The sequence below is a fragment of the Mustela putorius genome, unplaced genomic scaffold, assembly GCF_011764305.1.
Source record: "Mustela putorius furo isolate JIRA1106 unplaced genomic scaffold, ASM1176430v1.1 tig00000450_pilon_pilon_pilon, whole genome shotgun sequence".
Lineage (NCBI taxonomy): Eukaryota > Metazoa > Chordata > Mammalia > Carnivora > Mustelidae > Mustela > Mustela putorius.
This window is the reverse complement of record NW_025421385.1, coordinates 19,844,911-19,860,508: the sequence shown is the minus strand read 5'-3', so window position 1 is coordinate 19,860,508 and position 15,598 is coordinate 19,844,911. Positions and strand designations below refer to the sequence as shown.

General features: G+C 36.2%; 1 pseudogene; it reads right to left on the bottom strand.

The window, feature by feature from the left end:
- Positions 1-12,121, bottom strand: part of LOC106003419 — a 53,791-nt pseudogene extending 41,670 nt beyond the window's left edge.
- Between the last annotated feature and the right edge of the window lie 3,477 nt (positions 12,122-15,598).

The following is a 15,598-nucleotide window of genomic DNA, read 5'->3' as shown; positions in this document are numbered from 1 at the left end:
TGTCTTCTACTGTATATTTTTACTTGCAACAATACTTTTAAAAAAATATCTACTGCATCACTTTACAAAGAAGTCTCACCATTGTGTAGTCAACTGGAGTGAATGTGTGCATTCTCCAGGGCCTGCCCTGTGAGACACTGTCTCCCCGTTGTTCTCACTCAGAGCTGAGTAGGAGCCATGCACATCTGAATAACAGAGTCTTTTCTGCCTGGTGCAATCCTGGATTGTTACAGTCTAGAGGCCAGCCATGCTGTCACCGGCACAAATTGATTTAACCATCAATTGCTGTGGTCATTAAAGCTGCTAAAAGTCCTCGCCAAACTGATGAATTGCAACTGAATGTGAAATGAGTCTCTAAGTCCGTTTCCCACCATCTCATATCAAAGGCTATTGTATCCCTGCAAAGTAAAGGGTCGGAGGTTCAGGCTGGAGTTCAACAATGGGCTCTGTCAAAGGATAGAGCTCCATTCACTGGGCATTCCCAATTACAGTTTGCTTTCCATACCTTATTGTATAAAATTTGCATCCAACTAATACATTGAATTATTGGCATACTTTGGGTGTCAAAGGAGTCGTTGAATGGTTTGTCCCTGAAATACGTGGAATTCTAAGCATCTGGTGGCTTCTGGGTGGTGACAATGAAATGATCCCCTGGTTTTTCACTGCTTGCAAAAGGACTAATTTTCTCTCAGCTCAGATTTAAAGCTTCTAAACGCTATGCATAACTTCGTTCACATTCACAGCCATGAACTCATTTCTGGGGTTTTTTGAGGGGAGCCGTAGGGGAGGAATGGTACTATTCCTGCCTAACAATAATGTAATTAAATTTTTAAAATGATTCACTATAATCTCTTTAGGGCTGAAATAACTGGGCAAAACTGGAATTACAATTTGATGGTTGTGTTTTCCACCTGAAGAAAAATGGGGAGTAAAATACTAGTGGGGCAAAATTAAAATCATGTTGAGGTACAGATTTCAGTGCCCAGAGAACTTTTGTTAGTTCTTCTAGGAAAAAAACAGAGGTTACAATTTAGTTTTTCATGGTGAAGCCATTCAAAGAGCCAGGAATCAGTTGGTCAATGAACATGTCTCTCTTGCTACTAATGATTAGTTTTTTTTTAAGTCGATAATTAAATCTGTGGAGATAAATTATCAAAGAAGATTAAATTCTTTAAGCTTTGATATTGAAATATTAATAGGGAATTTCAGGAGAAGATTTCAAGTTTTATAGCAGCATTAATATGCTCCTGTTGATATGATTCTTCTTTTTCTGTCAGATAATCATTTGAATAGTACTTTCATTTTTGTCTTATGTCAAAATTTTTATTTATGTGTACTCTTGTTATTTGCACAAATTCATTTGAAGTTTTTAAAATATATATACAGAAACTAAATATATCTTTATCTATACATCTATATATATTTAGGTTAATATTTAAGGGCTATCTACAATCCTTATTTTTAATTCCAGTCTTTAGTTGTCTGTTCTTTCTCCTTTCCTGGTCCCAAACTTCACAGTAGTGTGACTTCAGCATCTAATGTTCGTCAAAATGCGTAGAGGAAACTCTATAGGGAAAACATGACTTGGAGATCAAAGGGAAAAAGCCCCATTTATACTCCTGCAACCCCACACATTCTGCTTATTTTCTTTCCGTAGCTCATCTTGCCACGAAATGCTACCAACAGGACTGAGAAGAACAGATGTGGAAACCAAAATAAATCTGACTTAATATTGTAATGGGGGTTACATGAATATAAAGTATAGAAGAAAATAAGCAAAACCTGTAAGACTATGGTGCCATAGAGGGGAGAGAGGAAGAAGGGAAGTTTTGCTTAGAGATTCAGTGCATAGGTCAGGGGTTCAGACCATTCAGATGTATTAATAATGAGCTGGCAGACAGATCCAGGTTTGTGTTTCCCTAGACTCTATTTACCATAGACTTTGAGTCTCCAGTAACTTTGTGTGGAAATCCATCAGGAAGAACTGTTACATTTTGCCCAAGGTTCCAAATGACCCTTGAAAAGGTCATTGGATTCTTGTCTTTAAAAGATCTATTGTTTGAAAAAAGGGGGGAGACTCACAAGCTCCCTTGGCAAAAAAGAAAAAAATCTGACTCCAAATTGCTTAAGCATTGTAAACCAAATGGAATGTCTATATTTTATGACCCAAGGAACTATAGTACATTTTAGATGAAATTTAATGTGCAAATCAACTCTTTTTATAATCTTTAGTCACAGAACAGCATTAGAAATGCTATGCTTACTCACGAGATAAAAGCAAGATAACACAATTTCTCAAAATCTCTTAGAGATAATTTACTTCTGGTTGTTTATTCTGGACCAATCATTTAGAATTATTTTTAACACTAATGTACTGGTAAAATTTCTACATTTATTATGATTATTAATTTATACCCTGGTTTACTTAAAAGTTTGCAAGTCAGGTTGATAGGAGAAAGTTCTACTTAAGTGTTATATAAATACCGTTATGTTGTCTAGTACCTGTAAAACTTTATACTGAAATATATATGTATTTATTGAAAATACTTACTGTAATAGCACAGCACAAGAGCGCTAGAAAGCCTAAAATCAACTTAAAAATCAATTTACATTTAGTAATATTTCACTGGTGTCTACATTTTAAAATAATTTAAGAAGAGGTTAATGTAAATTTTATCATTATTTCTTTCCACAGGAGAGCAGCAAGCCTGCTTACTTTGTGAACTCATATACAGTGCATGTAATAAGCACTTGATAAATACGTGTAGGGTGAACAAATAAAGTCCAACAATATTATTATAAGATAAGGAGGACAGAGATTTATGCCCATTTACAGCTGAGGAAATCAAGAGTCCGAACTTTGGTATTTCCTCTTGTCATGTGACTGAGACAACACAGATTACATCTTTTGGTCTTCTGTGTAATAGATTCATTCTTTATTACACTCTTTAGTGTTTCTATAATAAATTAAGGTTGAAAACATGATAGAGACAATCTTTAATCCTATCTTTTAAAAAGTGAACTCTGTTCATGGCAGATATACATTCATTCTCAAATTAGAGCACATTGTGTCTCCTTTTATGCTTGGATACATTTTCTCACAGAACCAGAACTCATAATATTATTTTGTGTTATTTAAAATATTAATTTTGGGAGCACCTGGATGGCTCAGTTGATTAAGCATCTGCCTTAGGCTCAGGGCATGATTTCAGGGTCCTGGGGTGGAGTCTCATATTGGGCTCCCAGCTCATGGAGAGCCTGGTTCTCTCTCTCTACTTGCCCTCCCCATGCTTGTGCACACTTTCTCTATCTCAAATAAATCAATAAAATCTTTAAAACAATAAATAAAATATTAATTTTCATTTTCCTAAATTTTGCCTTTTTTAAAAATTCTAATTAAAGATGATTTCTTTGTTTCCTCTAGTCTAAGAATTTCAATTTTAAAAGCAAATCTTCTACCTACCACTTCTTTTTGAGAGCATAGTTATATAAATAATTATAATGAACAACTTGCTTTTGATGCTTGATAGTCTGAAGAAGTGGGAAGGTAACTCATGCATAAGAACTGTAAGACTTTTGTTTAAATAGTATTAAAAATTTCCAATGTTACTTGGGTATTATATGTAACAAAGCTTTTAAAATTAATCATGTATTTGGTGGGCACTTTCAGTTTGAAGGCTCATGTCTTTACATCTGTGAATTTTTCTTCTATTATCTTTTTGTTTAATTTTCTTCTCTTTTTTCTTTGTTTTCTCTATTTGAAAATCCTAATAATTGGATGTGGGATGTTCTGAATGGATTCTCTAAGGCTCTGATCTTCTCTCTCAAATTTGTGTTCTTCTGTATGTATTTATTGTGCATTTTTGCCTAGGGGTAAATTCTTGAGTGACCCTACTTTTAGTATAAGGAGGTATTATCTTGTTCCAAAACCTCTAATTAATTCCAGTTTTTAGCCCCACTTCTTCTCCATGCTCTATACTAGCTAATTCTGAAGCTGTAGAAAAGTTAAATTTCTGCTGGAAAGATCTCCTTTCTTAGCTTTAGCCACTAAGTATGTTTTCAAGTCTTCAGGTTTCTCTGCCTTGCCTCATTTACCAAATACACCATAATTTCCCTCTCTCTCCCACTTTAAATATATACATATTGTTTTAATGTGGGAATGGTCTCCCTCATATTTTCCTCATTTTTAGGCTTATCTTCAAACATATATTTTAAAAATTACTTTGCTCTAATTTTAGTAAGATTTCCTCATCTGCTATCTTGAACCAGCCTATTTACGATCAAAAATATTGTTTATAGATTGACTGATTTCTGGGAATTTCTCCATTTTATTTTATTTTACATTGTCTGTTATTATTACATAAGAAATACAATTACACTGAAGAAAATCAGACAAGCAAAAGTTTAAAAAAAAAGACACAATTTCAGAAATCCCCACTGTGCATCTTCCTACATCTATCTGTCCATCTATCCTGCCAGCCTTCTGTCTACATACTTACACACCTACACAAGCATTTTTAAAACAAAATAGCAAAATGAGATTATACAGTACATACATTTGGGTAACATATTATTTCAATAAATTCCATCTTTCTGTTTGGCAAATTTTCATTGAATCTCATGCCCAGACTACAGCCAGGAGCTTTTGAAGTTCATAAGCATTGGAAAGAAAGTGAGAACAATTTTAATGGGTATAGAGGTTTCATTGTGGGGTCATGAAAATGTCCTAAAATTAGATTGTGGTTATGGTTACACAACTCTTTAAATATACTAAAAAACACTGATTTATATACATCAGTGGATGAATTGTATGCTATGTGAACTATATCTCAATAAAACAGTTATACAAAAGTAAAGGTTCAAAATTTGGATTTGAAAAAAAAAAAAAAAGAATCTGTCGACCCTCATTTCAATCCTCCTTAGTATTTCAGAATTGACACTATTAACATCAGTAGGGCTTTAGAGTTGGGACCAAGCTTCTTGTCTGAATGCTTGAAAGTTGAATTCACATGATTTGAATTCATGTGAATTCACATGAATGGATGGTGGATTCAGATCTGTGTGAGGAGAGAGAAGAAAAAAGTTAAGGATTATACAAACTTTTTAGTTTGAACAACCGTAATAATGGGGCTGCTATTTACTGTGAGGAGGGACACTAAAGGAAGATCCAGTTTATTGAGACGGGGAATGAAAGGTTGGATTTCAAATGGTTTGAGTTTAAGATTCCTGTTAGATTTCCATGTGGAGGTGCCATTTATACTCATTTAGGGAGTGAACCGCACTAGAGAAAACAGATGTTCCAAGATCTGGGTCCAGGGGCATTCCACCTCCTTGATAACCAGAGGACCACAGAGAATTTAGGCACATATGTGGATAGTTAGGTAGATGCGGTGGGGGAGGTTATTAAATCTTTCTGAGTACTTTTGTTTCTTAGTAAGTAAGAAGCATGGTCATCATCTGAGATTGATGATGGTAGGAACAGAGGAAATTTTGAGAGAAGAGATGTAGGAAAGAGTCATCTAGAATAGCGAGATGGTAGTGGGACCAGAGTGGTACAGCCAAAAATTTTGTTGAATAAGAATTCAAGGTCATACATTCAGTGTGGTTGAACCACATTCAGTGTGGTTGCATTGCTTATTCCAGCAATGCTCAGCTGGGTGAGTAAAATTACAAAGAGAGTAGGAAGTCAGATTTAACAGGAATGGGCTTTTGACAGATGAGAATGATCAAGGAAGGAAGGGGAAAGCAGATGGGGGAATTCAAAGAAGTGATTATTATGGAGAACCATGGAATTTGAGCTGGGTAAAGAAGCATTAGATGTCAAGGTAGCAACAGATAGTGAAAAGATAGTTCAGTAAATGGATTTTAGGTTCCAGTACGTTGGAGAATTGTTGAAATATCCTGTTTATACAAGAGATGTGTTGCTTGCAATTGAATTTTGGAGGAGTTGCAATTATTGATAATGAAATGGTCGAAGAGGGAATGATAGAAGTCTATGGCTTTAAAGAGTGAAGAACAAATCTTTAGAGGGTAAATGGTCAAGATACTGAGATGACATGATATGAGAGACATTACACATGTAAATTTTGAAATCACCATAAATTATGACAAGAATTAAATGACAGAGAAAAAGTGAGCTGGGAGCTAATATCCTCAAGGCCTGTGTTAGAAGGACTTGTACCTCTGAGCATGACCATAACAAGAATGAATGAGTGCTGTAGTCTGACAGTATGACATTCAAAACCGGGGATTTTTAGAAAGGAGATATTGGAGATGGTCTGGAAGCTGCAATGAGATATAAGGTTTGTGGGAATGAAAATCACCTTCTAAGAAATGACAAGAGAAGGAATGTTGTTATTCCAGTTGGAGCTAGAAAACATATGAAGGAGATGTTTAGGATGAAAGGAATATTGTGGGTAACTGACCAGAAGTGTCAGAGTGTGCAGTGGTTGAGTTTCAGGAGTTGAAACAGAGGTTGGGAGATGGGGTGTATATGGAGTTCAGAGTCTTGGAACTGAGAGATGGCCTGGGAGTATTGGGGTTCCTTCTAGAATTTGATGTAAATAGAGATATATGGCATTGTAAGATTAGTTCTGAAAGTGCCAAGGCAGGCAGTGATAAGACTCTGTGTCCTAGGGAGGCAGGCCAGGGGTGGGTCTTGTTAGATGCATGTAAAATTTGAAGGTTTTTTTCATTTTCACCAATGGTGTTGTGAAGGCACAAGAAACATTTTCATGGAACACACTTTGTTTGGGAGCTCCCTTTTTAGTCCTTTTTAAAGAAAGGGGAGATTAGAATGCCAGTCTATAGAAGATGGAACACTGAGGCTCCCCTTTACTCATGGTCAAGGTAGAATGCTAGGAAAAGAATGTATACATCTATATACCTATATAGATATGTTTATTTATAGATATATATCTATATATTTACATATATATAGAGGGAAATAGTATAAAAAGATAATTATATAAAAATTGGGCATAGGAAGATGTGTTGTATTTGTTTCTATGATGTTGAATGCCACTGGAGTTAAAAATACTCTTTGTCCTGTACCCCTGGAGCTAATAATACATTATATGTTAATTTAAAAAATACTCTTTGTGTGGGAGCATCTGAGTAGCTCCGATGGGTAAGCACCAGGTTCTTGATCACAGCTCAGATCTTGTCTCCAGGTCATGGGTTCAAGCCCTGCAGTGGGCTCCACGCTGGGCATGGAGCCTACTTAAAAAAAGAAAAAAAGAAAAAAAAAGAAATACTCTTTGAAGAGCACTACTGAGTGGCAGGAATATGGTTTAGGATCACTTTGTTGTGTACAATTTAATTCAATGTGTACAAAAATACCATGGGGCAGGTACTGATACTCTAGGTTCACAGTTTCTTTCCCACAGTACTGAAATTGAAAAAAGCACTGAACATTGAAATTTTTTCCTAATTGATATTTTTAAAGATTTATTTATTTGAGAGAGAGAGTGAAAGAGAGGGAGTGAGCATGGGGGCAGGTAAAGGAAGAAGAAGAGGCAGAAGGTCTTAATCAGACTCTGAGATGAATGGAGAGTCTGCTGATGGGCTCGATCTCACAATCCTGAGATCACAACTTGAGTGGAAACCAAGAGTCTGGGGCTTAGCCAACTGTGCCACCCAGGCGCCCCTCCTAACACATTTGATAGCAAAATCTAGCCATCCCTGAATGGAATTAATAGCAAAGTGTTTGTAATCTTTATTTGATTTATTGTGAATAATCCTGCATTTCTCTTCTGAAATAGTAGTGTGATTATGGGGAAATGTTTAGCCCCCTAATTAAAATAGTCCATAATACATGGTACGTGTGCCCTATTAATGTCTTAAAATCTGGGAAAGTCTCAGTTTCAGAATATATTAGACAATAAGGGATTACAACCTGTACTCAAATTTTCCACGAATGAAAACAGATGTTTAAAGACTTAACTAACCTTCCCCAGGCTGAGTTGTAGGTAGTAGAGCCAGACCTAGCTCTGTGTGAATCCAGGGAACACTGAAATCAACTGTGGAATCTGCCTTAGCCAGTTGTCCTCATTGGGTGTGGACTTAAAGCCACCTGAAACTCATTCTGTACAACCAGGGACCTCAATGCAGAGGAAAGAGAAATCCTATGAGAACTCATGTAGTCTTATCTTGCATATATTTGAATTTGGATGTACATGAATACAGGGTAACTGTGTCTTTGTGATAGCCAAGAAGACCATGCAGAATCAGAAGGACAAAACTTTTTTTTTTATTTTTATGATTTTATTTATTTATTTGACAGAGAGAGATCACAAGTAGGCAGGGAGGCAGTCAGAGAGAGAGAGGGGGGGAAGCAGGCTCCCTGCTGAGCAGAGAGCCTAATGTGGGGCTTGATCCCAGGACCCTGGGATCATGACCTAAGCTGAAGACAGAGGCTTAACCCACTGAGCCACCCAGGTGTCCCACAAAACTATTTTTAAATGTGAAGCAAGTAGCACAGAAGCAGAATATCTTCAGTTAGAAGTTGACTGGTTTAGCCAGCACCTGCCTTCCCCAAAATTATCCAGCTAAATGGCTGTATGTGCAAAATGTATGAGTTTTTGATCAAAAGGAATTTATTTTCTGAAATCCACACTTTTCTACACCACAGCCACTGCTAATAATAGCTAACATTGACTGAATGCCCACAATCTTCCAAGCACTGTGGTGAGCATTTTATACGCATTATTTCACTTGATGTTTAAAACAACTGTGTGAAGTAGGCAATTTATTATCCTCCCTTAATGGATGAGGAAATCAGAGATTAGAGAGGCTTAGAAAATTGGTCAACGTCAATAGTTAGTGAATGGGCAAGACAGTCTTCAAACTTGTGCTGCCAGATTCAAGAACAGTCCGTTTATAACTATTAAGCATTCTGCTTTAATTTATAACCATTGAACATCTGGTCAAGAAAACTTTAAACTTGAGTAAACTAATAACCAATGAATCAGTTGAATTGATAATCAAAGAGCTTACACCCCAGTGACCTCACTTCCGCCCCCCAAATCTCCAGGATCCCACTGTTTTTATATATTTCTTTTGCCAAGCTTCATAGCAAACGGTTTCAAAAAATTTTACAAATGGGTGCAGTGCCGCATTTTATAGAACTAAAAGAATTTGAAACTAGAGTCAGAGATAGCATGATAAGAAATGTATGGACCAACCTCACTTTTGAACAGCTGCAAATATACTACATAAAACTCTAATATGACATAACTGTATAACAATATTTAATATATTATGATAATATCTTTTTAAAAAGGTTTTTTTATTTTAAAAAGAGAGAGTACACAAGCCGGGGGAGGGGCAGAAGGAGAGAGAGGATCTCGTGCAGACTCCCTGCTGAGTGTGGAGCCTGATGCAGGGCTTGATCTCATGACCCTGAGATCATGACATAAGACGAAATCACGAGTTGGATGCTAAGTTGACTAAGCCCCCCAGGTACCCCTATTATAGTAATATTCTAAATTTACACATCTAGCATTTTTTTCTAAATACATAAATCTAGAGTTTTTGAAATCAAACTGTTTCTATTCAATGTTATACTGAAAATTTTAACTCTGGCAATAAGATTTTTTAAAAAGTAAATAATAATAGCAATAATAAGAGCTAATCCTTTTTACAAGCCTACCATGCATCATGTCCTTCATACATATCTCATTTTATCCTTACAGCAATACTGAAAGTTTGCTATTATTATTTCCCTGTTATAGCAGAGAACTAAGATTCAGATAGTTACGAATTTGCCTGTGGCTGCACAGCTCCTTGCCCCTTTCTGTTACCAAGCCAAGTCTTTAAAGCATTACAAAGAAGAGGTTTCAGTGCATGGTTTACCGTTCTACTACATCCTAGAGGGTTTTAGCTAGTGAAGTATAGTCTTTACGATAAGACCAGGGTCAGAAGCTGTAAGTACAATGATTACTGACCTGTCTACAGGGTTTGCTTACTCACTTACCGCTTTCTTTACTTTTCTTCCTCTCCACTCCTTGGAGAATATCTTTTGGTAAAAGAGGAAAAGAGACACTGATTCTGTTAAGTCATTCTGCTATGGAAGGGCTTTGCTGGTGGCAAGGGACATGTGTTTTTCTTGTAGGTGTTCACCTCTGAGGAAACTGAAAGACGTAAAGTCACCTTCTGTAGAATGGAAGACTGAGTGGATTCCTCTGGACTCTCTCCATGGAGTCTGAGAGGGGCATAGAGTATTCTGAGGAGATCGTGAGAAGAGAAAAGGCTGGGGAGATCAGGGGACAAAGGGACTTCTGAACGACCATCTGAAAGAGGCCTCTAAAACTGAAAGCTAACTCAATGGACAACGCAAGGAAATGTTTGACACAACCCCTGAGCCCTGAGGGTATGTGAGAAAGTAAGACTCATTTCTGGTTAAGACTTATTTCTGAGTCATCGCCTGTTGTTGCCTATCCTTCCTGACATGGTGGACAGAATGAAGGGGTGGTACATCAGGGCAAAAGTGAAGATAGCCCTATTAGTCTGTCTCACTGCATTAACAACATGAGCAGAGGTTTGATAATAGCTTAGGTAAATACAGAAGAAAGTTTCACGTTTTTTCCCCCTTTGGAAATATTTCAACATAAATGGGAGGAAGAATGGATGTTAGAGGGTGGGGTGAGCAAGATGAATTGTTTGTTAGCCTGCAAGGGGTGTAAGTTAATTGCCGTAGAAGGAGGTCGAGTTTAATTTGTGAATGATCAAGTGAAAATTGGATACTGAGAAATTTGACACATGTAACTTCAGATGTTTCAAGAACATACTGCTTTAAACATTAGTTCTTAAAAAAATAATCTGGAAGCCACTCAAGAGTAACAGAAGCCTTCTCGGTGTAAAACAATTTTGACTGTACCTGGAGTTAGGTCAGATTTCATAGGTTAAGGGAATAATCCCAACAAATCTCCCTTTATTTCAGATGCCAGCTGCAAACTTTGGGGTTCCCAGGCCTTCTGCACTTCTGACCAATTGGCTGTAAATGTGGAGGTTTCCACTAACCCTCTGGTTTGAAAATTTGCTAGACTGCCTCACAGAACTCAGGAAAGCATTATACTTATCATCACAATTTTATTTAAAAAGGCTGCAAATCAGAACCAGCCAAAAGAAGAGATTCAGACCTTGCCCTGGGAGGTTTCTAAATGCTAAGATGCATGTCCTCAGGATGCATCACTTTCCTGATCACCAAACTGGAAATTCTCTGAAGCTTCAGCTGTCCAGAGTTTTTATCGGGGTTCCTAATACAGATGTGACTGAATTATTGATTATGTGATTGAACTCAATTTCCAGCAACCATCTGGTTCCCAGAGGATGGACTACACCAAAATTGCAACTTTCTAATCATGTAGTTCGTCCTTCCATCACACCCACCCCGATCCTAAAACTAGGAGTCATCTCATTGGCATAAACCCTTGAGGTCCCATGGCACGGTATCATGAATAACAAAGATATTCTTGTCCCTTAAAAAATTCCAAAGGTTTTGGGGCACCTGGGTGGCTCAGTGGGTTAAGCCGCTGCCTTCGGCTCAGGTCATTATCTCAGGGTCCTGGGATCGAGTCCCGCATCGGGCTCCCTGCTTGGCGGGGAGCCTGCTTCCCTCTCTCTCTCTCTCTGCCTGCCTGTCTATTGTGATCTCTCTCTCTGTCAAATAAATAAATAAAATCTTTAAAAAAAAATTCCAAAGGTTTTGAGGCTCCCTCCCAAGAACCAGAAACAAAGGCAAGCCAAAATTTTTATATAATACTCAGATTACATTAGAGAATAAGGTACTATTAAACACACTACTTCCTGGGTGTCTCAGAAAACTGCTCTCTCATTCCTAGCTCCTTCCCCCACATAGCTCCCACTTAACTTCTGAGTTAGAGAGGAACCCATTCAGCTGCTCCTACCTTCTGGCATACCTTGAGGGACAGGCTCGGGCCTCACCCTCGCTTTCTGGGCTGATGTGTAATAATGATGCTTCTCCCTCTAGGTCCACGTTTTTGGCTGAATGGGTCAGCCCCTGTGCTGAGGGCAGGGATGGAAACAATGGCAGCTCATCTGGCTTTCGTTCTACACAAATGGCTTTTCCATCTCTACCATCTTTCCCTTCCTCATCCATCCTCCAATGAACTCTAGCCGTCTGCTCATTCCTTATCAGAGACTGATCTGTCCTCTAATTTTTAAGAGCTGTGCTCTGCCAGTGATCAATGAGCCTATTGACCTCATCTTACATTTCATTTAAGACCCCTTTCTCTTCTCAGTCCTTTGTTTATTCTAAGGGAAATACGTAAGGGAAAGTTGCTTTATGGAAGTTTGGAGTTTTTCATAATATAGTTGTATTACAGGGTCTCTACTTTTTTTTTTTTTTTTTTTTTTTTCAGGGTCTCTACTCTTGACAGACACTGAAGTTTTAGGCATGACTAGAAAGTTTGGGGTTCTGCCAGCTTAAAGATGTCGAGAAAACTGAGTGTATTATGACCACCTCAGTTCTGAAGATGGTAAAACAATTTCCATTTTTATTAGCATCATTGTGACTTTTACTGATGAGGAAGGGAATTGAGAATATCTGTACACATGAAAAATCCTTTGGAAAACTAAAATGACAGAAAGTTGAATACTAGCTAAATTTTCTTTCTAAAAAACTGTTCATTATAAGATATATTCCAGTATGGTCCTTTTTATTTCTTTCAATTTTAGTGATCATACAGTACAATATTTGTTTCTAGTCTAGTATCTTAAATAACTGGTAATATCTCTCAAAAATTATTGTGAAATATTTTAAGAATCTTAGTTTAATCATCATTAAAACTGGAGAGGTGAGTACATTGAGGGTTTTCATTGTGATTTATTCTGTTTACTTCTCAGTCCATTTTATAGGGTAATTGACTAGTAGCCTATATACTTTCCAGTAAAGGAGGAGATATAAAATCAATATTTTGGTAGCCCTTCTAAGCTATATTAGGATTTAGTTTATATCATGTTGAGTAGATTTTTTTAAAAAAATCTTTTTTAAAGGATTTTATTAATTTATTTATTTGAGAGATAGAGCAGAAAGAGGGAGTGAGAGGACAAAGCAGACTCCCCCCTGGGCAGAGAGCCCTACATGGGACTTGATCCCAGAACTCTGAGATCATCAATTAAGCTGATGGCAGACACTTAACTGCTGAGTCACTGAGGCACTTGGGTAGAGTTTCTTAACCTGAAGCCCTGCTGAATTCCCTAGAGCAGTGATTGTCTTTTCACTAAACAGGACTTTACACTACACAGGAATGTCTTTAGGGTCCTGAGACAATCTAACTCTAGACTTATTTGTGGATACAGTTTGCCTTTGTAGAGTTGAGCTGCTCTGTCTTGCAAGGCATATTAACAGGAGTGTTAATGCGAATACTTTTAACCTATTAGCTAAAAAATATAAATGAAAGAAAAGAAATGAAATATTGACCAAAGGAATATAATATTAACTGAAAAAAATGTAGCAAAACATTTATTTATTTTTTTAGCAGGAGCACTAGAAGTTTGGTTTACTGTGGGCATTTCAAAATTTAGAAAGAGTCACTCAATGTTGTAGATTCACCTACCACTCCTAGTAAGAACTAAATTAAGGGAAAGAATTGAAAGCTGGAAACCTCTGGAGAACCCATGGTTGAAGGGTCACCGGCATAGAAAACTGAAGCTCTTTCCTCCACTTGATCCTGATGTTGAGGCAGGCATGCTACATCTGAAAGAAAGAGACTGAGTGCAGCCGCTGAAAAAGCAAAGTCAGTTGATCCATCAGGAAAATCAGTCTTCTGGAAAATAACAGTCCACACATTAGGTAAAGAACATGTCTTTTCATTTGAAAGGCAGCTTGAGGCTAACTAAGGATGATTTGAATTCAGGGATAGAAAAGCATTACAGACATATTGCTGTATGATATAGAGTTGCTGCCTAGAGAAGTGGTTATGCTTTGATACCAAGCAAAAAGACACAAATATCAACTGTTAATATGGTAGGTTGAGGGGAGAGCAACAGCATATAATTGATTTCATGATTAATTTGTTGAAATCACTTTATGTCTGTTCCTGTTTAAAAGCTTTAAACTATACTTAGAAAATAAAATAGAATTACTACCTTTTTTGAAAGGAAAATTAATACTTGCTCTTTTTAAAAATTCAGAAAATATAGAAAAGTATAAAGAAGAAAATAAAAATCACCTGTAATCAACTCCAGATAAATGCTATTAACAAAATATTTGTTCAAAAATATGTGTGAGTTTACATAAGAACAGAGTCATTTTCTACATACTTCTTTAAAGTTTATTATTTTACTTGACATGTCCTGGATATTCTGTAGATTAACAAATAAAGCTATGCATCATTATTTTAATTTTTTAAAAAATTTTATCATATGTCTCTACCATATGCTTTTTAAAAGAAATTCTGCTCTTAAAATGATCAATCTCTGTAATTCCAACTATCATATTCTTGGCTTCCACCCATTATGTACAGTCACACCTGGCTGGGATGCAAATCTACTAGTTCCTGAGGCCAATACAGATATTTATCAGAGTCATTCCTTTTATCTACAAACTGGCTTAAAAGATGACTTCTTTCTTTTGTTAAAATACAGGAAGAAAATGGCTGATTAGTCATTGTCTCCAAAAACACTCTCTAAATGAGAAAGCCCAAAACAAGGTACCAAGGAGTAAAAGCCAAGTTATATTCAAAGAGAATAAAATACTGAAGTTGTATATATTTCTGAAGAGATCCTTGAACAGAAAAATAAACATTCTGGGCAATTTTATTAAAACACTCAAGTATAGGGGAAAACAAAATTTTAAGTAAGCTGTGACTTCTTACCATTGAAGATTGATTAAAAGGAGAAAAACAAAAAACAACAGCTACTTGAATTTCCCTAATTGGGTTCTATTTGCATAGAATAGAATATATAAATATAAATATAAATATTTTATTTATAAATATTTTATATAAATATAAAATAGTATATTTTATAATATACTGATTAGAATTATTGGTTATTATTTTTATTCAGTTGTATTAACAAAGAAGTGTCTTCTTGATTTGTGTAGTCATCAGTTAAAAAAAAATAAATAAACATAACACTACTTACCAACTTAATACCTATAGAATAAAGATTCAGGCCACAAGTTAGTTCTTACAGCAGTATTTGCCTCAAGGGCATTATGTTTGGTCATATACAAAATATCTATGAAAAATAAACAAACTTTTACTGTGAGCATTCTCAAACTATAAACTATCAATAAATTTCATTTCAGCTTATCTTAAAATGTTATGGCATGATAACTTTCATGAACATAGTTGACAGAACAACTTTCTCTTAATGTTTCCCTGCAATCACAATGGAGATAATTTTAAATTGGTATTAATGTCACACATGTGAGTTACTATAAAGTTTCCTGCAGAATAAGATTGCCATATATTAATATACAGTGAGGTTAGTAAACTTTGCCTGAATCCTTAAGATAGTACAATTCTCATTTGGGGCTACCTATCAGATAACATTAGTGTTGCTATAACCAGGGAAAGGTTTTTACATTATAAATAAATAACAATACTTGGGAAAAACATCAAATGAG